We start from the raw sequence: 6000 nt of genomic DNA, 5'->3' as shown, positions 1-6000 counted from the left end.
TCTTGAAAATTTTCTTTTCTCACTTGAAAAAGTATTTTAATTTTTACTTGATCGAGTAAAAATGAAAAATATTCAACAGGTAGGAGTCTCACACAAGGGAGAAAGCCACTTCTGTCTCGTTTACAAGGGCTTAAGAACAAGAGGAAGGAAAATCAGTAATGCCCTCCTGGTCCCACCTGGCTCTGCTAATTCAAAGCTGCTGCCCAAATTGGGTAGGAATCTTGACTGAACGAAGTAGCTGCTTCCTCATGAGCTTTACATTGCTGGAAGTAATAGCAATAGCACTTAGACTTTTATACCGCTTCACAGTGCTTTACACCACTCTCTAAGTGGTTTACAGAGTCAGCATATTGACCCCAACAATTTGGGCCTTCATTTTACAATTTTACATATTGACCCAACAATTTGGGTCCTTGGAAGGATGGAAGGCTGAGTCAATCTTGAGCCTGGTGAGCTTTGAATTGCCAAATTGCAGGCAGCCGGCAGGCAGCAGAAGTAGCCTCCAGTACTGCACTCTAACCACTGCGCCACCATGGCTCATGATGCTTGCACATGTGCATGAATACAGTTTCCTGAAATGGCACTCAAATCAGGTGAACCTTGGGATTGATGCACTGTGACACAGGTAGTCCTCAACTTACAACAGTTCACTTAGTGGCCATTTAAAGTTACAAAAGCACTGAAAAAAAGCGACTTATGAACATTGTTCACGCTACTGTTGAAGCATCCCCATGGTCATGTGATCAAAATTCAGACGCTTGGTAGCTGACTCATATTTATGAAGGTTGCAGTATCCTGAGATCACGTGATTACCTTTTGCGACCTTCTGATAAGCAAAGTCAGTTTGGGAAGCCAGATTCACTTAACATCCATGTTAAGTAAACAACTCCAGTGATTCACTTAACAAGTCATTCCCAGGAGGGAAGGACTGCATTCCAGAGGAGCAAGGAACAACACAGTTTGGATAGACTGTGTGAGAGAAAGAGTGTGAAGACAGTTCCTCCCTAACAGTTCCCAGAACAATAAGAACAATGAAGAAATATGTTTAGAAAAATCTCAACATGTCTTTCTTGGGTTTTGGAGCCAGTCAGACAGTGAGACTTCCAGAGGAACATTTATTGAAAGAGTCATTATGCACGGTCTTACTTTTCAGTGTTTTTTCTAAACCAGAAATGCCAGGCTGGGAAAATCCTGATCAGTCACAGATCTATGGTAAGCCCAGGCAGGGGTGGGATTCAGCCAGTTCAGACCAGTTCAGGTGAACCGATAGCTCCAACGATCAGCTGAGAGTGAACTGGTTCGCTCCAATGATCAGCTGGACTCGCCCGCCTGCCCCTGTGCTATACCAACCTATATTTCCTTTGTTTGAAGCCCATCTGATAGGTGCCGCAGAGCGGATGGCCACGCCTCAACTGTTTTACTCACCGGGACTGCAGTAGAAGGTAAGTTTTAGAGGTGTTTTCAAATGCACTGTGTGTGTGCGGCGCGCGTGTTTGGCATGCATGTGAGCATAGCGAGCATCCACGTGCAAAGCGCGCGCTCAGCAAACCAGTTGTTACACCGGTTGAATTCCACTACTGAGGCATTGATTAACTATCAGTCCCTAAGTCAGTTGCGAGGAAGAACTATCCAGTGACCAACACCAAGGATGTGAGCTCACATAACTTCTGTCATTCCCAGATAGACATAAGAAGAATTAAAAAGTGGAATGACTTGCCTCCAGAAATTATGAGTGCCTCATCACTGGATGTTTTTAAGAAAAGATTGGACAGCTTTTTGTCTGCTTGAGGGGGGAGGGGAAAGCTGGACTAGAAGACCTCAAAAGTCCCTTCCAACTCCGTTATTTTGTTAATTAAATCCTTTAGATTCTCCCATAAATATGTTGTTTTGATATATTTTGATATATACTTTCCTTCTGTTCAGACTGGCCAAGACTGTTCCCTATGCCATCCGTCTGGTAAACTCCCAACATTCGTTTTTCTTGCCATGTATACATCCGAACTAAACTGTGTTGCTTCTCTGTGTCATATAATATATGTGGGTATATACATAATTTTGTATTTATATATTTATTTTGTCATGTTTATTTAGTGTATATTGAAAGTGGTGACCCTTTGAGAGCTATCTATCTATGCCATTTAGTGTACATTCAAAGTGACAATAAAGTTATTCTAAGTTTAAGAAACATTTATCACAAATTTAGTGCCTAAGTGGGGGTATGAATCAGAGTCTCCAGCACTGAAGTCCAACAGTCTAAGCAATACACCAAACTACCTGTAGTGAAATGTTCCTTTCTTTCTAAGTGTGGAAGAGGATTAACAGCTATGTACCTTTCTTACACAATAAAATATGTCAGACTCAAGAAGCTTTAACCCCACCTCTTCTATCAAGAGTAATAGGTGCTCTAAAATTGAGAGGACAGATAAATGTTGAAAAATGGTATCAATAAAATTTTTGTAGTACATTTTTCCCTAATACAAAATGTCAGTGATTTACTTCTATGCAATCCTGGCTTAATTGATTCAAATAGCATCAGTAGTAATTAAAATATGGATTCTGAAGCACAACTGTAAGCTCTCATCACTCACCTATTAAACTTGCCATAGATGCTGTGTTAATTATCTTCCCATATCCTTGATTCAGCATAATGCGGCCTGCAGCCTGTGATTGAAATTAAAGGAGAGACCGGTGACCCCTTTTGTGATTCTGCTAATAATGACATGATAATAAATTAGTCCTCACTTTTCAGAAGAGTTTATGTGCTAACTAATTTCCCCCCACTTTAAAGGGCTTGATATAAAAACTTGATATGGAGAGAAAACAGTTAAAGCAGAAAAGTTTCTGCCGCCCTAGTTTAGTGCATTTCCAAATGGGCAAATTTGAAATTGAACTTCAAGTAGACACATTGCTAAAAAAAAAAAAAAAAAAAAAAAAGTAGCCAGTTTTTGTCTGTCATGGATTGAAAATGGATGAAGGAAATGCAGGGATCACAGAAAAAAGTAGTGCATGGTTAAAAGTCATTTTATTTTATTTACATATATTGGATGTTTTACATATACTGTATTAGATGTTTATCTTGCCTTTGGTAGGCTAAACCCAAGAACAATGCAGAACAATCCAGCCAGAGTTCAGTTCTTTGTTTGCTCACACACAATAGACAGATTCCTGCCAGACTAAACCTTTGCTATTCTCATCTTAATGAATATACCCTGGAAGATTCTAGAAAATTACTGTCCTTACTGTCCTGTTTCCCCCAAAATAAGACATCCCCTAATAATAAGCCCAATCGGGCTTTTGAGCACATGGCAATAAGGCCAAGCACCTATTTCAGGGTTCAAAAAAAATATAAGACAGGGTCTTATTTTTAGGAAAACACAGTACCTTACTGTCTCCTAACCAGTTCCAGGCTGTGCTGCCTCTTGTCTCATCCCTCTTTCTAGAATGTGTTCCCATCTTCCCGGGAAACTGCCCCTTCACTGTAGTCCATTACACCAGTTCTCTCTCTCTCTTTAGGCACCATTTTCCTCTCAAGATCTTAAGCTGCTATATGGGTTTCTCTACCCTTTTTATTATCAGCCCTATTGCAAAGTAGGTGAGACCAAGCAATGCTGTTTGATCAAGAACTTGACATGGCTGGGTGCAAGACATTCCTGGTCTTACCAGACTCTAAGGACAACAAGTGAACCAGGTCCTAGTCTTTGACTTCCAATTTACCAATGAATGGAATTCAGACAAGAAGAAAATTCACTACCTGGTTATAGGATTAGGTGACCTTGATGGCAACATTCAGGGACCATTACCTAGGCCAAATGGGGCCAAAACATGTTTAAAATATGGAGCAAGGAGACAGCATTTGACAGGGCTCATGCCTCTCTGATTCACTGCAGTGTAAGAAGAGGAGAAGGCTTAGCATAGACAGTTTTGCATGATTCAGTTATTGCAGACAATCTCAATAAAAGTAGTTTTTTTAAAAAGGTTTTTTATTAATCATTCAAAATTAAAAACATCGGACATAGATACGACATCACTGGTTCTAAATATCTTTCAACACTTTAAACTAATACAAATTATGTTAAAGTTAATATTATAATATAATTCTTTAACCTTATACATTATTTATACATAATATCATACTAACAATCTATATCATATTTCTACACAATTATACATACTTGTCTATTAATCTATACCTGTACCTATTTATGCAATTTACATACATATTTATCCATCATAACGTATATATTTCTCATCCAACACTACACCCTTGTCTTGGCTATCCTCCTTTTGTCTAGCCATTCGTAAAAAATTTCCAGATTATATAGTACTGTGTTTCACATTTATCCTTGAGCTCCAAGGTAAGTCTGTCCATTTCTGCGCAGTTAAGAATTTTTAGTAATATTTCCTCTTCAGTTGGGGTATCTTTCTCTTTCCACTTTTGAGCAAAGGCTATCCGTGCCACTGTGAGTATATAATAAAAGTAGTTTTTTAGCCTTCGTATGGAATTGGTCTCCTGATCTGATATAGCTAGTGGAGCTGTCGTTGGTTCTAATTTCAAATGGCACCATTCCCATCCACCTCAGACTCACACCAGGCGTTAGATGACAAGATAGGTTGAGACATTTTAGGAGATGCTTTTAGGAGAGTTAATGGAAGATATTTGTTTGAATTAAGTCTCAAGACTGCCAAAGTTCTCAAAGACTCTGGGTGGCTTACAATTTAAAGACAATAACATATTCTTTAAAAAATAGAAAAAGCAGGAACTCATTCAACAACCATTCTAAGTCAAGGTTTGAGAAAACAACCACTTTTTAACATTTAAGACCTAATTTAAAGCTTTAACTTAGGTTTTATCTTAAGAGACTAGAAGGAATAAGTTTCCCATTTTTCCCCTTGAACATCAGCGTCTTCAAAATAGGAAGGCTAATTGTCATTTTTTCCCACGCTGAAGGCCAAGGCATCCATAAGGGGAAGCAAATTGACAAACAGACAAAACATAGGTAATAGCTTAGGTACCTGCATCCAGTGTCAATAAATTTGAAGGGCTGAGTCACATTAGGATTTTATCAGGCAGGATTTGCCAGTTTCATTTTCTCTTTAGAATTTGTGCCTCCATAGGGTCCCAAGTGGAGGCTGGTTGAGCAATGTACAGTAGTTCTATTTCTTGAACTACATTGCTGTAGTTGGGCCATGTTGTTCTATCTCTTACAACACACCAGTTCTCCAAAGGCTGATTTTAAATGTAGCCTTCTAATATACAAGCACTGCTCATTCAACACTATAGCAATCTGGAATTCATGCCTATCACCATGCACAATCACCAGTTTGATCTAGTGGTTCAGGTGCTGGATTCAAAATAGAGAGATTGTGAATTCTAATCCTCCCTTAGGCATGAAGATTGGCCGGAACTAGCAAATGTAAGGTCTAAAAATTTCCATGGCACCAAGGAAATGTAGAACCCCCTAAGTCTTTTCCACCATTTAGTGGCCTTCTAGATAGACACAACTACATCCAATTGCTATATAGTTGAATTTTACAAGCACCTTGGATGGCCAGTGGCTGAATGTTAGACTTAACATTCAACAATTCAACAATTATTGAACAATTCAAACATTTCATCCCAGGGCATATATTTTGGAACAAACTGATGCAGGCATTAATTCTTATCACAATTTAGAGAAGACCTTAAAACACATTTGTTCACCTAGACCTTCCTTTGCAGAGCAGCTAACTGATTTTAGAAACTCATTTAGTTTCTAAAATTGTTCAGGACAAATATCAAGAAAAGCTTGTTTAAAGCTCACTAGGGCATCTTTTTCAGTACAAATTTATAGCTAGCACACAAAATAAGCATTTATCCGTATATGACAACAATTAAGATGTTGACAGCCACATTGGCTGGCCATTATCTATTAAATTAATGTTTGGGATGAAAAACAATTAGAAATTTTTAAAGGTGGAGGGTTTATTCCAAGAAACAATGCAAACATGTGAAAAATCATA

This window comes from Pituophis catenifer, unplaced genomic scaffold (genome assembly GCF_029215685.1).
Source record: "Pituophis catenifer annectens isolate HBS135680 unplaced genomic scaffold, rPitCat1.0.hap2 SCAF_2, whole genome shotgun sequence".
NCBI lineage: Eukaryota > Metazoa > Chordata > Lepidosauria > Squamata > Colubridae > Pituophis > Pituophis catenifer.
The sequence above is the reverse complement of the archived record's forward strand: the minus strand, read 5'-3'. Positions refer to the sequence as shown.